Source organism: Armigeres subalbatus, chromosome 1 (genome assembly GCF_024139115.2).
Source record: "Armigeres subalbatus isolate Guangzhou_Male chromosome 1, GZ_Asu_2, whole genome shotgun sequence".
Classification (NCBI taxonomy): Eukaryota; Metazoa; Arthropoda; class Insecta; order Diptera; family Culicidae; genus Armigeres; species Armigeres subalbatus.
The window spans coordinates 266,595,415-266,616,929 of record NC_085139.1 but is presented as its reverse complement, the minus strand read 5'-3'; the positions used below and the strand labels follow the sequence as shown (position 1 = coordinate 266,616,929).

The window sequence follows — 21,515 nt, the reverse complement described above, 5'->3', positions numbered from 1 at the left end:
GTATGGTGTCTGGCAGAGAACACGATAGCCCAAATGGTGTTGGACCTGATGTGGGAATGTATTGTAAATGGAATCCATTTTCGGGAGGCAAAAATAAAGTAGATTTTAAATAGGGTATTAAACACTGCGATCTGCACTGCCTATTCTTCTTCACAACGTTTACTACTCGGGCGCATTGCAACCGAATTACTTGGTTTTTTGTTCATGGCCATCATTTATAGCTTACTAGTGATGCACACAAAATCAAGTCATATGGTTGGAACGTTTCCAAGCTTAAACGTTCGGACGGAAATAGGATGTGCTGCCCTAATGGTTATTTTTCCTATGTACATTAGGTTCTTCCCCAGAGTTTTCGTCAGTGGTCAGATGCTAGTTCAGAGATGAAAAGAGTTGAATTCATCTATTTGTTCAATGTTGCACATAAACCATTCCATAAAATGGTAAACACTCAGGACCGTCAAGTTGTTAACTACTGCATCGAAAAATACATCAATCATTGCATCACATTCACTTTCAAACTCGTAACAACAATTTCAATCGGCGTTTTTGTTTTGATTCCTTTCAACTTTACTCCACATTATCCCCCACGCATGCGCTCCACCAATTCGATTCCCCAACACCAAACAATGTCTTCAAGCTTACCATTCACCTTCTTCCCCATTCATAGCACGGCCAAATAGATTCATCTCGTTCGTTCCCCCTTTAAATGTGCCACCGTCTCATTCGATCCTGGATGTAAACAGAGTGATAACGGTTTGCCTTCGTACTTCTGGAACAAAATTTGCTAATCGTTCGATATGATTTTGGCACGGCCGAACCAGCTTGCTAGGACTGGACCGTCGCCGGAGTTAGTGTCCTTTCGGCAGCGAAACGAACCGGTCGCGAAACGCGTTTCCTCCCCCACGTGTGGTAGATGAACATTGATGTTGGATAGAGCTGTGTGGTGTGTATTTGCAGTTCCATAGCTCCCATAGCACTATTTTTGGAATACTAGCAGTGCAGTATTATAGTTGTAGTACTACTCGACGCACAAACAGTCCGGCGACGACGGGATGGACAGACGGAACGCAGCTGCGTATCTTCGATCGGGTTGTTCGGGATCAGCTGATAGCTCCATACCGCCGCCCCCGTGTCGGCGAGTTTGGTGGAATCGGGATGGTGTTGACTGCTGAAATGGTGTGCTCCTGGGGATTGCTGTGAACAAGCGGGGTTGCTTTCCTGTGTTATCACACAAGTTGCGTGAAAAATTCTGCGAATGTACGAAGATTTAGTGATATGTTGCTAATAAAAGAAGAAATCAGTTTTGGAATAACATCCGGTCAGTGCTTATGATTATGGATTTTGTGCAATGTGACACTGCCTTCCGGTATGAATGATGTCTTTATAGTAGAGGTTAAAAATACGTTAAAAAATAGTGAAATTGAATGAAATTTAACTGAGTTTGGGTTGCCATAATATTGGGACAACGATTGTAAAGATAAAGTGCAATATTTTTACAGCATCATTATAAGGTTGTCTAAGTAATGGTTATCAAGTAAGAAGAAGTTTCATACAATATAAAGACAACTTGGACATTGGATCATACATTTAATGCCATTTATTATGTCTACTCCTCACCTACACACATGTTCACAGATATGTGATTTTACCGAAATCATAAGAGCATCTAAGAAATAGTGCTCAACTTTGTAGCAAAATCTGGATTTAATATACACTAGTAGATTCATTCTGGGGTCTAAGTCGAAAAGCAGGTCAAGCTCTAGTTGGAATATACCGTTATTGAAGAAGAAGAAAAAGAAGTAGATTCATTCTCAAGGAAGAAAACCATCAAATCTTTTAGTACAGATTGCATTGTTTTAGAAATGTTAAGATGTTATTTTCTTCGATTTATTTATTATCTAGAGCTATTTAAAGATCGACGTAACTAACGTTATTGTATTTGATACACTTCAATAAAATGTGATCTACAGAGTTTTCAACAAAACAAATGCCACATCTGTTGGGAATAGTTTTGATGAAGAATTGATCTTTGGGTAAATTAGTATGACCTGGTCTACAGCGTGTAAATGATCATTTCACGTGCATGTGAGCAATCAGAGAGCATGAGTCATCACTGTGGGCATCTAGCTTGCTTATTATACGGCCCTATGCAAAACGGCGCTGCATTGTGATGATGCATTTTGCCTTTTCGCTGCGATGAGATCTTTCCATCCTCTCTCTAATTTTCAAAGATACAGTGAGTTTCCAATTGTCAAGACCGATGAATATTTTTGATGGTGCGTTCGAATATTCATGAAGTGGTTAGTCAAATCCCCATAATGCATAGACTGTGAGGGAAGCAATAGGCTACTCATAGTTGGTGCATCCGATTGTTCGAACCTTTTGGACGATCCTGTGCCTGATACTTCCATAGCGGTTCGTCGAGATTTAGATTCGTTCCTCTTGATGTTTGTAGTCCACTGTAGATTAAGGGTCCTAAACCACTTACGTGAATTTAAAATAGAAGTACTACGATGGCTTGAAGTCAATTTTGTGGAACACAATCGGATTTTGTGATTTTTTGACAATGAAAATTAGGATGAACAAATATCGGTTTAAAAGTGTGCGGGTGAAATGCACATAGGGTGTGAGTAAACGGACATGTTAACCTTCCGCAACTCGCTTCAACTTTCATAACACGAGAACTCGCGTGTTGTAAAAAGTACAACAGTCCTAAAATTAGTTATAATGAAGCCAATTCAAATGATATCAACGTGATTTTTTCGGGAAAATAATAAAGGGGATATATTCTCTCATTGAGGACATTTTTCAAGTCCAATGGATCTTCTGCTGGTCCTCCGGAAGATCCGGAACCAACGGAACACCGGTGAAAATAATCCATCTTCACAATAAATGACGCAATGTTTCTTATAATAATTCTAGAAACTCTAAAAACTCTGAAAAAATCAAAATCCATCTATAATCCCATGCGGCCCTATGAGTCAAGAAAAAAATGGATTTAGAATTCTCCCACTGAGCGGCGCTAGTGTACATGAAAATACCAGTTTGGTTCGATATCTCGAGATCTATGGTATTTAGGAAATTTCCATCTCCTACAAAGTTGTTCCAGGATTGAAAACCAATATGTTGAGAAACTGTTAAGTTCAGAATTCGGCCGTAAGGCGGCGCTAGTGTATATGAGTTATTAGTTTGGTTAGATATCTCGGGATCTGTGGGAATTAGAAAGTTGCCGTCTTCTACAAAGTTGTTCGAGGATTGGAATCCAATATGTTAAGAAGCTAATTAGTTTAGAATTCATCCGCAAGGTGGCGCTACTTTATATGAGAGATCAGTTCGTTGTTATAAAGTTGTTCGAGCATTGGAAACCAATAAATATGTTGAAATATTGTGATGTTTAAAATTCATCCGTAGAGTAGCAATAGTACATGTGAGACCACCAGTTTGATTATATAACCCCGGATCTGTGATATTAGAGAGTGGACGTCTTCTTCACAGCTGCTCGAGGATAAAAACCATTATTCTGAAAAACTGTTTAGTTTGGCTTACATTCGCTGGGTGGTGAAATATGGATCAACCAGTTTTGTTAGATGTCGCAGAATATTTAAAAGTGCCGTCATTTACAGTTATTTGGAATTTAAAAACCAATGTGTTCAGAAAAGTGTGTCATATAACTACCGTTTCTGCCTCATACACAGGATGCCTTTGGTTCGATCTCAGGCCCATTTCATTCGCCTACTTTGTTTCTTTTTGTATACTTCTCATGTTACAGCAATCGCAAGAACAGGAAATGGATTTCCGTAGCGTTTCCATTTCAATCCTGTACCTTCAACTTGACTAGTCTAACAGTAACTGTTAGTATTGGAAAAGCAGGAAAAATTTATTTCTTACACCTGTCATAAGACGAGTTTATACAATCCCATTGTCCACTAAAAAGCTCAAAATAATTTTCTTATCAAAATGGCATCCAAGCGGAACGAGCGTAGTACTTTTATAGATTTGAAGAGGAGGATCAATGGGATTGTATAAACTCGTCTTATGACAGGTGAAAACATTCCACTAAAAAGCTCAAAATAATTTTCTTATTATTTCTTACATCCAATTAGAATTCCGTATTTTGCGTTCCTATCACATCCCAACAAAGTTTTCTAGCTGAAATAGCTTCTTTTTGGCCAAATAAGACCAATATCTCTCGAATTTCTAATGTGGTTATTATCATTAATGACTACTATTTAGGTATTATTATGATAGAATTAATTATTCATTTGTTTGCGTAGTACAGTGTTGACCCGATTTTGTCACTCCCCGATTTTGTCTACCCCCGATTTTATCACATTTTCGATCCGATTTTATCACGTCCCGATTTTGTCACGTTTTCGACCCGATTTTGCAGGCCAAAAATTTTTGTCTTTCTTTTTATTTTCGTAAATAATACCAAAAACAGCATTGATTTTCATGAAATAACTTTCACCGCCTGTAGTTTATTACGAAGGACTTCTGAGTACCTGGGAAATATTCTGTAAGCAATTTCAACAAGAAATAACGGGTACCGTTCACGCATTTGGCCTTTCCTAGGCATAAAATGATTCATATTTGTGGAATGAATTTAAAAAAAATGAAATTTTTTTTTTCACCAGGGGGTGATAAAATCGGGATATTACTGTACATATATTTTTGGGCTATTATTATACCTTTGGCGAAGGTGGAAAACTTTATACAATATTTGATGGTAAAGAGAATTGACTAACTTCCTAGTCATTATCAGAAATGGCTTAGAAGAAAATCGTTGGTCTAGGACAAACTGTACAAAACGACCATTCACGGACGTTCCAGATTTGCGGAAAGGCCGTCTGGCAGCCACCTGCGGCCGTTGCAGAGTAAGAACTGTGAGTTAACACTAAGACCACCATCAAAAATGTCTTAGAAAAAATTGCGCTACTATATGACGAACCATCCGAAATGACCGTTTTATGGGTTTTCCAAATTATTCGGGAGGCCGCCTGGTGGCCACGTGCAGTCATAGCTGATTAAGACTTTGAAATATCCCCAAGATCACCGTCAGAAAAAGTTTAGAAAAAAATGCGCTACTCTAGAAAAAACTTTCCTAAATCATCATTTCTACGGTCGTTCCGGATTATCCCAAAGGCCATCTGGTGGTCACCTGCGGTCATAGCAGAGTATTGACTGAGAATTTCATCCAAAATCACCATCAGAAATGGTTTAGAAAAATTGCGCTGCTCTAGGACGAACTTTACAAAATTACCAATTTTACGGATGTTTCGGATTATCCGGAAGGCCGTCTGGTGGCCACCTTCGGCCATAGGTGAGTGAGAACTGCGAATTAACTCCAAATGTGTTTTAGCTCAAACATCCCCATCAGAGATGGTTTAGAAAAAAATGCGCTTCTCTAGGACGAACTTTCCAAAATGACAATTTTTACAGACGTTCCGCATTATAAGGAAGACCGTCTGATGGCCACGTTCGGTTATAGCACAATAAGATTTGTGGAATTTCTTTAACATCACCTTCAGAAATGGTTTAGAAAAAATTGCGCTGCTCTAGAACAAACTTCACAAAATTACCATTTTTACGGACGTTCCGGGTTTTCCGGAAGGCCGCCTGGTGGCCACCTACGGTCATAGGTGAGTGAGAACTGCGAATTAACTCCAAGGTTATTATCTGAAATGATATAGAATAAATCGCGTTACTTTATTATGAATTGTTAATGAAATAAATAAATAATTCATTACTGGTCACTTTTCCCAGTGCACCAGAGCCTTTTATTTAGCTATATTTACCCGAGCCTTCTATCGAATCACTTTTATTATTTTTCAATTGATGAAGAACTAATTTTTTGAGGAATACATGGTGGTTTGGTGCAAATTGGTCCAACTGATTAAAAAGTTATCTTATTTTTACTTAATGTGTTGTACTTTTTACAACGGTGCGAGTCCCGGAAGGTTAAGAAATGTCCTCCCGAGTAGACGAAAATAGCTCATTAATATCAAATGTTGATAAGATAGCAAAATGAGATATTGACATGATTGATATAAGAGATAAAAGATCAGACGACAATATCAATATTTTACACTAAAATATCATTAGGAGATCAAATTATGCTATTTGTAAGAAGTGATCAATATCATGTGCCATTAGTTTGTTCTTATCCATAGCATATCTTGATGTTCAAATGATATTTCGGTGCAAATTTTTGTTATTGTTGCCTGTTCTTTTATCTCTTATATCAATCAAAACCATATCATGTTAAGATATTCTGTTCATGGCTTCTGCCCGGGCTAAAACAGTAAGTTTAGTTGATGAATTGTATATACAGGATAAGCATCTAAAAAATGTGCCTTTTGAAATAAAACTGTTGGGTAATAATTAATATATTGGATATATTGGTAACTTTCAATGATTTTACTAAAAACCCTGATTAATCCACCTAGCGGTGATGGTGCCTTTCTCGTGAATTATAAAAATAGCATTTTGACCATTACTCTTGAGCCCATAGTCCGATCTGGCCAATTTTCAATAGGAAACAATGGGAGAGTATACTGTGTCGAATGCAACTTGTTGCGAGTAAATCGGTTGAGGATAAGTGCCTGAAAAATGAGTGACATTTTTTTACTCAATTTTTCTAGAAAAAAGTGGTATTTTGGCCATAATTTCCGAACCCATAGTCCGATCTGACCAATTTTCAATAGGAAACAATGGTAGAGTATCCTGCGTCGAATGCAACTTGTTGCGAGTGAATCGGTTAAGGATAAGTGCCTGAAAAATGAGTGACATTTTTTTACTATTTTTTTCTATAAAAAAGTGGTATTTTGGCCATAACTTTCGAGCCCATAGTCCGATCTGACCAATTTTCAATAGGAAACAATGGTAGAGTATCCTGCGTCGAATGCAACTTGTTGCGAGTAAATCGGTTAAAGATAAGTAGTTGAAAAATGAGTGACATTTTTTTTGGGGTGGGTGCGCACAGACACACACACATACACACACACACACATACACACAGACATCACCTCAATTCGTCGAGCTGAGTCGATCGGTATATAACACTATGGGTCTCCGAGCCTTCTATAAAAAGTTTGTTTTTGGAGCGATCATATAGCCTTTACGTATACTTAGTATACGAGAAAGGCAAAAAGTATGTTACATCAATAAATCACTTTAAAATGCTATTGGTCTAAACAAAACTCGGAAATTCGAATTTTGCAATGAATGATTGGTGCTTTCGGAGGTAAACAATACTAACTTTTCAAAATAAAATTTTGGTGGAAAAAATGTTTGTACACCCAGTTTTTTTACACGGGTGGGGTTTAGTCGATTAAGACCTTTAGCGTTAATGAAACTATAAGTTAACCCCAAGAAAAAAATCACAAAAAATCAAAGAAAATTCAGGTGGTATTTAAAAAGCTGTGAAAAATGAAGTTAACCGGGAAATTAAAGAATACCAACCGTATAAAAAATATTGGGTGTACTTCACATGGACCATATTACCCACACCAGAACGTGTCCGTTTTACCCTACCATGATCCAATTTCTTTAAAAATTCTCAAAAAAATCGAGTTTTGATCCTCGAGGATCATGCGGATCAGTTTTCCCGATTTATGTTCTAAAAGCTTAAATACTGCACATCAAAAATTACATCACCATGGCATTTCAGCCGTAGTTTACATTACGTCTTTAGTATACAGAATAATTATCATTATTTGAATGTAGTAAAACATGTTGCACTCATAATAATTTGAAACAAGCAATAAGATCCACTTGATAGAGTGCCAAATTTTTAACGATTTAGCTCAAACGAGACCCCTGACCGTTTTACACTCTATTCCCTACTCGATTTTTAGCCCTCACTTTGTTGGATCTTTCCGGGAGGAAATCATCCGCCATTTCGTAGGCTAGTTCCACCATAGAAGACATGAACCTTCTAAACGCAGTAAGATTTGGCTCTGGCAACGAGCTTTTAAATGTGGCCCACTTTAAACGATAATCCACATGCAGCTTGGCAACCAAATCATGTAGTAATGCTGGATTTGACAAATAAAATACTTGTTGCGAATTTCGCAAATGCTCCACTACCCGGGTAGAAGCTATGAACAGAAAAACAAAGCATGATATGGACTTGATTGATATAAGAGATAAAAGAACAGGTCACAATATCAAAAATTTGCACCGAAATATCATTTAAATATCAAGATATGCTATGTATAAGAAAAAACTAATGGCACTTGATATCGATTACTTATTACAAATAACATATCTTGATATCCTCATGATATTTTAGTGCAAAATATTGATATTGTTGCCTGATCTTTTATCTCTTATATCAATCATGTCCATATCTAATTTTGCTATCTTATCAACATTTGATATTATTTAGCTATTTTCGTCTACTCGGGTAGACTATCAACTGCCGGTCCGAACTCGATTATGCTGTTCATAACATCACTGCGGGCCCTCCTTAGCCGTGCGGTAAGACGCGCGGCTACAAAGCAAGACCATGCTGAGGGTGGCTGGGTTCGATTCCCGGTGCCGGTCTAGGCAATTTTCGGATTGGAAACTGTCTCGACTTCCCTGGGCATAAAAGTATCATCGTGCTAGCCTCATGATATACGAATGCAAAAATGGTAACCTGGCTTAGAAACCTCGCAGTTAATAACTGAGGCATTCCACGGGGGCATGTCAGTCGATCCTGAGCGACCATTTCGAAAATATTTGAAACTCTGCACAGTTTTTCAATTTCATCTAAATCGTCATTTTTCGATATCAAATCTTCATATTGAGTCACGACTAACTTTTCAAAAGGGTGTATGTGAAAATGGTTCAAAAATATTTAAAAAGCTGCACAGCAAAAACGGAATGTTCGATTGTTATGATTTTTTCAGCAAAGTTAGACAACTAAATGGTGATTCTTAAGAAAATGTGCACAGTAAAAAAAAAAATTTCCCTTTAAAAATATCATTTTTGTCACAAAAACTCAAATATCTCAAAACCCTATCTTTTTCGAACGTAATTTTTTAGGGAAAACGGTCCATTATATTAGCTATCTACCATAAAAATTTGGTGATGGTAAACTAATAAACAAGAAAGTTACGATATTTCAAACATTTCACAATTTTCACATTTAGTAAAAAAAATTTTCTTTCTGTGTAAGTTATTTCGAGAATTGCAGTTTGATGCAGATTTTATTGTTAAGGGACGTGATTTAAACAAGTTGTTTTCATGATATTTTGATTTAATTATTCATAGCATCTATAAGAAACTTAGACACGATCCAGTGTTGTGATCAAAAGTATTGATAGTGTCATAATTTTCATTGCACGTGACTGGCGAAAAATTCTTTTAATAGTGTTGAAACCTGTTCATAATAACGTTGATAGAAACATATCAGAAATGTTATTTTTAAGACAAAAGCTGCAAAATCAAAGATTTATATACACGTGTACGTCTATAGTTTACCTGCAAAAAATATACCTCTTAGAGAATAGACTTTATGATCGGGAGGAAACGGGTATCTTCAACAACAACAAATGCATGATACCATGACAATGCTCACGAAAAAGCAAAAAAATTACTACTACTAAGGTTGTTAAAGATCTTATAGTAATTTTTTTCTTCAGTCAAGCAAATGACACCAAACTAGTCAGTAAAAACTTAAAAGTGATTTTGTTTATTGAAATATTACGAACAACATGAGTAGCCGCTTTCTCAACTGTTGTAGGCCGTTTGAGTTCAAAAGAGTTACGAAATCTCACCGAAAGCACCATAGATAAACTGAAAGCGCCTGGTTATGCTCCAATGTCCACATTGAATACAAATTTACGCATTTGCACGTCCTGCCGTCTAAACGTTGACAAAAGAGCAATCTGTATATCATCGGTTGAGCAGAGCGCAGGAAGTTCGAAAACGACAGCAACTGAGGAATTGCCAGATGTATCGACAACAACTGAGGAATTACCAGAAGTATTAAGTGCTGAGAGCCTTGCCACCGTACCATCAGCGAAATCTGTTTCAACAAATCAATCGGAAGATGAGTGTATCCAAAAGGTCAACATCGAACGCTTTAACGAGGGCATAGCTGGGATAAAAGTGACTCCGATTAAATGGAGTAAGATGGACTACGTTTATTACCCGGAGAAAAATACCGTGAAATAAACGAAGCTGTACGAAGAAACCTCTTCAAATTAGGACCTGATGATGTGGAAAATACAGACTACGATGAGGTAATTATAAATATGAAGGAAAGGTTCTCGAATGCAGCCACGACAAGGAAAGAAAAATTATTGATTTTGTCGATGCTGCCAAGTTCGTGGTCTATTCAGGATGCCATTGATGAGTTCAAAACCAATAGAAATACAGTAAAAGAGGCAAAACAATTGAAGAATAACTGTCTTTCAACCAAAAATACTAGGTCTAGTACTGCATTAACAGATGAGACAAAAGAAATAGTAGTTCAATATTTTGAAGATGATGAAGTAAGTCGAGCTATGCCTGGTCAAAAAGATTATGTATCAGTAAAAAAGATGGAAAGCGTCAAGCAATCCAAAAACGATTAATGATGACGACTTTGAAAGAAGCGTACACACGCTTCAAGGAAATTCACGATAATATTAAAATAGGTTTTCCTCATTTGCAAGCCTTCGGCCAAGGCAATGTAAGCTTCTTTCCAATTCAGGAACACATAATGTGTGTGTGCACAACCCATGAGAATATTAATCTTATTTTACATAGTTTGAAAAGAATCAATTTAACAAAGGATATTAAAATGTTAACTGGTAGTCTTTTGTGTGAAAATACAACATCAAATTGCTATCTACGATCTTGTTCGGATTGTCCAGATTCTTCATCATTGGAAAATACTTTATTCGCTGAGTTTGAAGAAAAATATATTGATCAGTTATCATTTGAGCAATGGGTGACCACGGATAGGTGTGACATAGAAACTATAGTAAAACCTGTAGATGAGTTTGTGTCATATTTTGCTTGAAATTAGAAAGTTTAATCCTCACGATTTCATTAAAACAGAACAATCCAGCTTTTTAAAAATACGAAAATACATTACAAAATGGTGAATTTTTAGTCATTTGTGATTTTTCTGAAAATTACAGCTTTGTATTGCAAGATGAAGTGTAGTCCCATCACTGGAACGTACAACAAGCTACAATTCATCCATTCGTTATTTATTTTAATGGCAGTACGCAAATTGAACACTTAAGTTTTATTATAATTTCCGAAGATTTAAGACACGATTCAGTATCCGTAAACTTGTTCATTGAAAAAATGATTAACTTTTTACGCGTTGATAAGCATAAAGAAGTCGAAAAGATATATTTCATGTCTGATGGAGCAGCGTCGCAGTACAAAAATCGTAAGAATTTTTCGAGCCTATGTCAATTTAAATCAATGTACGGAATTGATGCAGAATGGCATTTTTGCTACATCACATGGCAAAGGTCCTTGTGATGCTATTGAGGCACAATAAAGCGCATGGCCACAAGAGCAAGTTTAGCCAAAGAACGTGAGCATCCAATTAAAACTGCGAAAGAACTTTTTGATTGGGCAAATCGTAGAAAAGAAAAAGATTTAACCAAATTATCATTTTGTTTTACTACTACTGAAGAGTACGAAATAAAGGCTTCAGAGCTCAGCGAGCAATTTAATAACGCGAAAACGATCCAAGGAACCCAAAAATTTCACTGTTTCATTCCATTGTCGGAAAATAAAATTAAAGCAAAACTATACTCAAACTGTGCTGATAATAATTCAAAAGTGTTCGATATTTTAAAAAATTTGAATAAAAATAAATAAAAAATAAGTATTAATAAACTGTTTTCATGATATCATAACCCATACCAAAATTCAAACCCAAAACTCTTGGAGTTTCTATAACAACATTGTGTAACTGCCACATTTAATTTAATACTTAGGATAATATTAATTCATTTTTATTTATTTATACATATAATATTTATACATATAATATACATAATATCGATGAATACATAAATATGGAATATCATACAAACAACTTGTTTAACTCACGCAAGGCCCTTAACAATAAAATCAGCATCAAACTGCGATTCTTGAAAAAAAAAAATACACGGAAATTTTTTTTGTTTACTATATGTGAAAATTGTGAAATGTTTGAAATGTCATAACTTTTTGTTTATTAGTTTACCATCACCAAATTTTTATGGTAGATAGCTAATATAATGGACCGTTTTCCTAAAAAATTACGTTCGAAAAAGATAGGGTTTTGCGATATTTGAGTTTTGTGACAAAATGATATTTTTAAAGGCAAAAAAATTTTTTTTACTGTGCACATTTTCTTAAGAATTACCATTTAGTTGTCTAACTTTGCTGAAAAAATCATAACAATCGAACATTCCGTTTTTGCTGTGCAGCTTTTTAAATATTTTTGAACCATTTTCACATACACCCTTTTGAAAAGTTGGTCGTGACTCAATATGAAGATTTGATATCGAAAAATGACGATTTAGATGAAATTGAAAAACTGTGCAAAGTTTCAACTCAATAGAAAATCATGAATTAAAAATTTTCTTAAATTTTGATGCTGTTGCTTGGAATCGCTCAGGGGTGTTTTATCAATGTTGAATTTTCCGATTCAACTGATGTCGTGCATGAGTAATCAGTATTGATTGTTTGTTTTGGGAAGCTTTAGCTTTTTTTGTATCTTTATTGATGTTTTTTTAAGTTTTACATTCAGTCCAACACATCGGAAGCTTTCGTTGCTAAAATATCATAAACGTGTGAAATAGGAACTGAAAACTTCATGATTTTTTTTGAACCGCTTAATGTTTACATTAAGGGTATGCGATAACACACTTTTTTTTAACGAAACGAAACGAAACGAAATTTAAAATGTCTATGTTGATTCGAAACGAAACGGAACGAAATATAGATTTACTTGCGAGACTTCGAAACGATACGAAATCAGGGTCCATTTAATTCGAAATTTTTCGAAACGAAACGAAATTTAATTTTTTTCCGCGGAATTTTTATTAAATTAGTTTTATATTATGTACGGAATTTCGTTAAAAACATAATTTCACCTGAATTTTCTTTAATTTTTTGTGATTTTTTTAATTTTCTTTAATTTTTTCATAGGGTTAACTCATAGTTTCATTGACGCTAAAGGTCGTAATCGAGTAAAAACCAACAGTGTAAAAAAAGAACTGGGTGTAATCTACTCTGGATAAAAAAAAGTTATTCACTTGCTTCGAAGTTTCCAACTCATGACCAATAATGATGTGCTTACAGTCAATTCATCCCTTAGAGCCTTCTCAATTCTAAAGCGGTGCTTACCCATGTTCTTAAACCTGGTTTGAGGCCGAAGTGGAGGTGAATAAATCGGTTATTAATAAGAGGCGCTGAAAAATGACTTCAAAAGGGCCCTTGGAATCCACGACACGACTTTGCATATTGACAAAGTTATACTGATTCATAGCTGGTTACGTTAAAACAAATAGGATAGAATAGTTAAAGATACTTTTTGTTTTCTGTTAGATATTTCTAACAAAGCACTGAAGACGTTTTATAGAAGATAACTAAATACGAAGACCGCCGATAGCACCGAACATACCGTAGTTCGTTCGATGCATAGGAGCCCTGAACATCGAACTATTTCTAAGGGATCGGGTTTGCACGTGGTAGTTAATTTGTTCCAGAAGAGAAGGGCAGTCGAGTCGTCCTTGTAGTAGATCTGCTATCAGTAATGCCCTCGTTGTGCTTCGGCGGACGGAAAGGGGTTCCAGATCAATCAAACGGCAACGGCTTTCATAGCTTGGAAGACGGAAGGGGGAAGATCCTTTACTTGATTGACTCGTTCAAGTTCTGTGTCATACAAGATATACTTGTGAATTATTGTTTCCCTTTTCCGCGAGAAAGAGATTACCGAACATTTAGATGGGTTACCATCCATTCGGTTAAGCACGCACCAACTTGCAAAGGCATCCAGTTGGCGTTGGAGAGAGTGACAGTCTTCAATGGAACAAATTCGGAGATACAGTTTGAGGTCGTCTGCATAGCAGAGCCGTGGTCCTTTCATTGTTAGAATGGCGTCGTTGAAATAGATCAAAAATATCAGTGGTCCCAGGTGACTACCCTGAGGAATGCCTGAGGTAGCGGCAAAATGGTTCGACTGATGATCTCCGATAACCACGGTAAGGCTGCGACCGGCTAAATACGACTGGAACCATCGCAAGAGAGAACCATGGATTCCGAGGCGAACCAGTTTAGCAATAGCTATGCGGTGATTCAATTTGTCAAAGGCTGCTGTTAGGTCGGTATAGATAACGTCCGTTTGACTGCGATCCACCATGCTGCTATTGATGTAGGAGGTAAGGCACAAAAGATTTGTAGCCGTGGAACGTCCGGGCATAAATCCATGTTGGTTGTCACTAATGTATGATTTACAATGGGCGAGTAGAGGTTCCATGATGACTAGCTCGAACAACTTGGCAACAGCAGGTGATACCACGGTAATTTGCAACGTCCCGTCTGTTACCTTTCTTATGAGCAGGGAACATGTGCGCTATCTTCCAACAAGACTGAAAATTTTCTGACGTAATCGAAAGTTGGAAAACATGGACTAACGGAGTAATAATGCCATCGATGTGCGTTTTCAGAAATACGGAAGGAATTCCATCTGGTCCGGGGTTGTAGGATGCTTTCAGTTTCAATGCAGCTTCGCGAACTATTTCAACATTGATATCAACCATGCTCACAGCTTGGCCGGAGATAGGAACGGAGCTCATAGCATTTCGTATTTGGTCTTCTGATAATCTTTCATTGCTGAGAACACTGGCGAATTTTTCTGCAAACAGTCTACTGCTGTCCTGAGAAATAGACGCCAAAATTCCGTTAAGCGTCATTCGCGAAGGAAGGCCAGATTCATTACGTTGCTCCTTTACGTACTTCCAGAACTTTTTAGGATGTGTTTTCAGCTTCCTCTGCAGTCTACGCTGATAATGCGAGAAGCAACTTTTGGCAGTCCGTTTGTATTCGTGATTGATTTGTGCATAGTGCCGTTTCAGTGACAATGTACGGTACTTTGAGAACTTCCTTAACGCGGCTCTTTTATACGACTTCAGTCGTCGCAGACCACTTGTTTGCCAAGGTGCGTGAGGAGGGTTATGCTTCACTATTTTGGGAACATGTCTGTCAACGAAATATGGTTGGTTACTTAGTTTTACCAGTGGTGATGGAGCCTCGCATATGAACGGCGCGACATCTTGAACGCTGACAAAACATAGGTCTAAGCAACGTTCATTCTGGTTAGTTACGTGATTTATTTGCGAGAGCGTGGCAGAGCTGTAATTGTCTAGAAGGTACGAGGTGTTCTGATGAATGGCAGAGTGGCGCACATCCGGAAAGAGAAAGCAATTGGAAGAATTCACCCAAGAAATTCCTGGGAGGTTGAAATCGCCGATCACAATCATTTCATCGGAGGCTTCCGCTTTTTCCAGAATAGTGGAAACAGATTCACAATGAGTTTTAATAATCCTACGTTTGCGAATTTTGTCGGGTGGAATATACAGCGCGCAGAGGAACAATGTATGATCTCCGAATTCGATTGAAGCCCACAACTGTTCCAAGCAGTTCCATTCCTGATTCTCGATTGAGTTGGAGTGAAGTTTTTTATTAACAGCAACTAATACGCCGCCTGTAGCTTTTTGTCTATTATCCGCAGACCGGTCACATCGCAAAACCTCATAATCGTTGCCAAATATCTGGCTGGAGAGCGTACGTGAGTCCAATCATGTTTCAGTGAGAATGATGATGTCGTAAGAAAGGTCAGAAATTGCTAACATAAAGTTTTGAAGATAGTTTTATGATTTAGCTCAGCGGCGCAGCCAAAATTTTTGATAATATAAAGTATGGTTTAAGTTTAAATTTGTTTCGAAATTCCACGGAATTCCGTTAAATTTCGTGAGAAGCTGGTTTTTTGTAGCGAAATTTTTGTAATTTTACGAAACGAAACGAAATGAATAAATCAGATTTCGTCATGCTCAAATTCCGCGAAATTCCGCGGAATTTCGTTTCGAACCACCTGAAACGAAATTTTTCGAAATACCGTATATGATTAGTTTACCTTCCTATAATGCTCTTTTCAAATGTTGAGAAAGATTTTTTAGTTTTAGTTTAGTCGCGTGGAAAGCGAATGAAAAACCGAGTAAAACAAACGAAATGTCATAGAGCTGTCTCTCCTGTATCAGATTATAATAATACAGTCGCCTCTCCACATCTCGATATTGAAGGGACCATCGAGATACACAGATAAAAATAGTTGATGAAATTTACACGAAAGTAATGCACATAAAGGGAATGCCAAAAAGAGCGTAATCTTAAACGATATTTTCTCTTGAATGTATGCAATTTGTATTGCATTATGTCACTATTTAGTCGACTAAATGGCATAATGCCATACAAATTGCATACATTTAGGGTAAAATTGATGGGGATGATTCATGCATGCTCAGAATAGTGTAATTTACCGCGCCTGTATTTTTTTACGCGCTGATTAGTTTTTAATTATTTTTTTCTGTGTAGGGAGAAATCGAGGAATGGAAGGAAAATTGAAATGGATACTAGATCCAAAAAATGTCGTTGCTATGAAAAGCGACAACAATACAAATGTCATTTTATGTTGTTGATCTGTTTGTTATAGACCAAAGATGGTCTAGTAGCCCAAAAATTTGATCACAGTGAATCCAGAACAAAATATGATCAGAACACATCGAGATAGAGAGTTATCGAGACAGGGAGGTAATCGAGATGTAGAATACCAAAATGTATGAAGATTGAAGGGACCAAGTCATAGGGAGAAATATCGAGATATAGAACATCGAGATGTAGAGAGTCGACTGTAAATAACATTATTTTTTTTACGTTAGGCTAACAAATTTTAAAAAATATCGAAATAGCTTTTTTTTCTGGAGGTATGTTTTTCTCAAGCGACTATCTGGCGAAATATCATATCCCAAAATATCACGCAAAAGAATTTTGTAATAAATTACCTCGCCATCTTCTGCTCGTCGAATCGTTGTCGAGAACCATTATCACCGGATCACTGTCCAACATTTTGGCTACGTGCCCGGCCCATCGTAGTCGTTCGGTTTTCGCAGTTTAAACGTTGGATGATTCTCCCAAAAGCTGATGCCACTCATGGTCTGCCATCTACACCTCTACATAGATGGTACGCAGCACTTCCCTTTCGAAAACTCCCAAAGGATTACCGGTCTAATAAGCGTTTTGTAGATAGTCAGTTTGATACGGCGGCGGCAAAATATGTATGATTTCCAGCCATGATGCGTCTCCGGGTCTCTCTGCTGGTATCGTTTTCGGCAGTCACCAGTGAGCCGGCGATGCCAGCGAAGACGTATTGTGTAGTGGTGTATACTTATTTTGACCTCAGCCTCAAATCTAGCCTTACGGGCTTCTGTCCTCCTATGAAGGGTGAAATGCTTTTGTAGGGTTCTTTTCTCTCTTTGCTGAAGGAAGTTTTTAATACTACCCGAAGCTATTTTAATTTCAACAGTGCTTCTCTGATCTTTGCTTGGACCCGTGCCTTCGTTTTACGTTGGACCCGTTTGCGAAAGTAAAATTCCGGTGGTAATCCTGCACAGTGTTGGTAGAATCATGCTCAAATCTCCCCAACAAACAATTTCAGCTGAATAAGATAGTTTTCTAGCTGAAGAAGATAATTTTTGATTGAATAAACACTCTACTAGCGTCTAATGTTTGTTGGGTCATTCACTGAAGCCTCATGCGCGAGCTGTCTCGCTTGCGATTCTGCATGGAGAGCATCGCGCATGAGTTTTTCACGCAGAATCGCATCATTTCACTCCAAAAAGTGTCAATACCCAATCGAAACGTATTCCATGTTTACGTATGGATTTATTATCCATTGTTTCAAGCAAAGAAAGTTATTCCGACGAATTTAGCGAATAGGAACACGCAAAAATCACACAATGATGCTAATCGCGATTTGAATCGTGGACGATTCTCTAGGGCATGAGTCGGATGAGGTTGGCCTCGCGCTTGATTTGAATCGTGGATGAGATTTGAGAATTTGAGTTTTTACCAACACTGCTCACCCGTCATCTTGTTTTTATTTATGCTCATTTCTGATCGCGGAGACGTGACCTTCTAAGAGGTTTTTTTCCCAGAACGGTGTTCCTGCAGGAATCCTGCAGGGTCTCTGAATTCTCCACTTCCTTCTAAGAAACAAGGTTCAAGACCGTCCTGCCTAAGCGCGGAAAAAATAGAAGGAAACTGGAGGAGACTTCAGATATTCCTTCCAACTACAATATTGAAAATATAATTCCTCTCTTATCGAACTGAGCAATTATTTCGATTTGATGCATGACGAAATTAAGCAAATCGAATGTACCTCTAGACCAGTAAATTCGATCCATACGAAGTAGCAAAGGATTCCGCCAATTATGGTATCTAATACCGAGTTTTATGGCTTTCGAAATTTGATTTTGAGTAATCAATCGGAGATAAAGGGTTCCATTTCAAAATGCTGTGGTGGTGGCTGTCGCGTTTTGCGTGGATCCTTTGACGATCGCGAACGCCTTCTTCAGTATTTAACTGAGAAGTGGCATAAATTTTCACGTACGACGACAAAACTGAGCGGTTGTTCAAAGTCGTCTTGAAAGGGCTCCCCAGTAATGATAAATTACTGAATGAAATTTAAATTAAAACTTCTCAATTACTTGGATTTGCATCAGCTCAAGTAATTAAAATGAAAAAGAAATCTCACACTGGTACTTTCCAGAGGGGTATGTCTCAAGAATTTGAATTAGTTCATTCCACAAAATGATTTTAATTCCGGTTCTGTTACACGAGGTCATCCGTTTTTCGCGTAACGTACGAACTTTGATAGTATGGAAAAACGTTTTTTATGTAATCTTATTCCCTCTACACTGACATACGTTTGTAGGCAGGGTTCGTAATGCTAACTCAATTTCAGGCACACTGGATGCTCCCTCACGAAAATATTCTAGGAGTAGGTAATCGTTTTTCAAGAGAGAAAAACAGCCTGGAGATATCCATTTCACGCTCACTTCGATTGCCACCAAACGTTGGTTTGCTCTTTTTCTTTTATATTCGAGTCTTTTCGTGGCATCATCAATGCAAATGATTGTGGCTTTTGTGGAGCAAATAACTTAATGCTTTCATACAGATAGCATGGTGGTGTGGCTAAAGTAAGCGCATCCCTACGGCTATTATTGTTACTATTATCGAATACCGACGCTGCCATACAATTTTGTAATTGTTCTGCCATAATTCTCACGAAAAGTGAGTGAGTGGTAAAAAATGATGAAAAGAAAAAGGATTTTCATCTAATAGCCAAGATTTTCGTTAATCTTCCAAGGATAATGCTAAAGAAAAAATTGATGAGTGAAGGATGATCTTCAACATAAACAACGAAAAAAGATTCTCCCTTGGCCCGAAAAAGGCTTGTTTTGGTCTCATTGAAACGAAAAGTCGAAACCCTGTTTGAGGCTATGCTCGGTAACAGACATGTGCTCGATATGGTTTTCGACTGGTAGAGGCAAGTGCGATAACACGACGAGATTACTAATACTTTTACCGGGACGATGGACCACGCAATACGAATTGTTTGACAATGTTACCACCTAACGATGTAATCGTAAAACTGATTCTTCTGATAATGTTTGCTTCTTCTGATAACTAAACTTGCAAATATGCAAGTGTGAGACCCAGAAAACTTGACAGAAAAATTTGACAAACTGGCGAGAATATCATTAATTAAAGGTAGGGTAAGACACCCAGACACCACCCTCGTTCCAGTTTTTGCCCACCAAAAGTTGTTGGGAACAGTTAGCTATTAAAAATTGGCCCAATCGGGCATTGCGTTTTGGAGTTATTAGAAAAACATTGATTTTTCCCCATTTTTCTCACGGGTCCCCCCTAGGAAAAAAAATCTAAATGGAAAAAAAATAATCAGAAACTGCTGCAATGCATTCAAATGAACGCAAATAAATATGAATTGATGAAAATAACTGAATCTATCTCCCTAAAGTGCAATTTTGACCCCTCTTATGTGCTTTTCTTGTTGCTTTTTATGTGTTTCACGAGAAAGGCACCATCACCGTTAGGTGGATTAATCTGGGTTTTTCATACAGGGTCCGGCTATTGAAGTGCTTCATTAAAATAAACAGATAAATTGATCAAATAAAAATATTTTATTTAAATTTCATACAGTTTCACGAGAGAACATATCACTTTTTGAAAGTGCATGGGTAAAGTTCATCTTTTTTGTCCTCGAGCTGAACCACTCGTCGCAAACGATTGAGGAACGCATCGTACGAGTCCCGCGGCTGCTTTTGAATTATTTCACTAGAGGTTACCAGATGTCGCTGCAGGACTTGTACAAAAACAGGGTTTCTTACCCCAATCCCGGCCTAACATGCGTACGACTGCATTATTTAATTGATATTTATGACAGTAAGCAACTTTTCCTGAATTTTGTGGGCTGTATAATACTGCAATGGGGTTCACTTCTGCTTAAAAAATAGCTATTTGTGCTAAATATCGTTCAAAAAAGCTTTTATTTGATTTAAAATAACGAGGTGCAGCACTCATTTCAGTCATAGCGATTTGCCATTCCGGCACACGTAAACCCAGTTCCCGGCCTAAACAAAATTTTACTCGATCTCTCAACATTTTTCTCTCATTCTCTCTCGGGACGGTAGAAAATGAGACGTAAACAAAATTATACACGTTCCACGACATCAAGATGCCAAATGGTATGGTTCAAAATCATTTTTTTTTTTTGGTTGAGAAGATATATTTACTCATCCAAATTTCTTCCAAACACTTAAAAACAATATTCTTTTCACCTTTTGAAATCGAGAGAATTATAAATAACATGATAGCGTCAACGTATTAGACAGTTTTCCTGTTAACGATGAAGGATCATTTTCATACTCCTGGCCTTTTGGCAGCACGCACCGCACCGGCTAGAAGTTCTTGGGCCGAGGTGATTTTTTGTTCGGTTTGAGAATACATTTTCAAATGTATTCTAATATGTTTGAATAAGTTCTAGTGAAACGAACTAAAAGGAAGAATTGAAGTGCGTGTGTTTAGAATTATGGTGTGGTGATTAACAACTTAAAGCAATGGTTGTATCGAGCACTGTGACGGTTTTCAGGTAGGTGTTTATTTGATGAAACCGTTTTGTAAAAGTGGAAAGAATCACTCCGGCTCAGTGGTGTGGCAACGGAGAGCGATGTTTTGAAATCTACATTTTTATTTTCTACAATTGGATCAATTAGGAGTAAAACAAGTGGTTGAAATATATTGAGTATTGTGAAAGATAAATAGGAGACTTTTTAAAAATTATCAATCATAAACCTACGGCTTCCAAACAGTATAAATCATTAGTTTTCTGTGCAGTGAGCTGGGAATCGGGTCCTTAGGCCTAAGTAGTGATTTACCCTATGTAGCAG

The 21,515-nt window shown here is 37.3% G+C and overlaps 1 protein-coding gene across 6 annotated transcripts in view; it reads left to right on the top strand.

The window, feature by feature from the left end:
• The first annotated feature begins 844 nt into the window (after nucleotides 1-844).
• LOC134207367 (carbonic anhydrase-related protein 10) overlaps nucleotides 845-21,515 on the top strand; it is a 136,030-nt gene continuing 115,359 nt past the window's right edge. Inside the window, exon 1 of one of the 6 annotated variants that reach the window (XM_062683093.1) lies at nucleotides 845-1,176. The gene's annotated coding sequence lies outside the window, so the exon portion shown is untranslated. Of the gene's footprint in view, nucleotides 1,367-1,495; nucleotides 1,521-21,515 lie in introns of those variants that run through there. The other 5 variants (XM_062683090.1, XM_062683088.1, XM_062683089.1 and 2 more) reach the window with 5 other exon arrangements.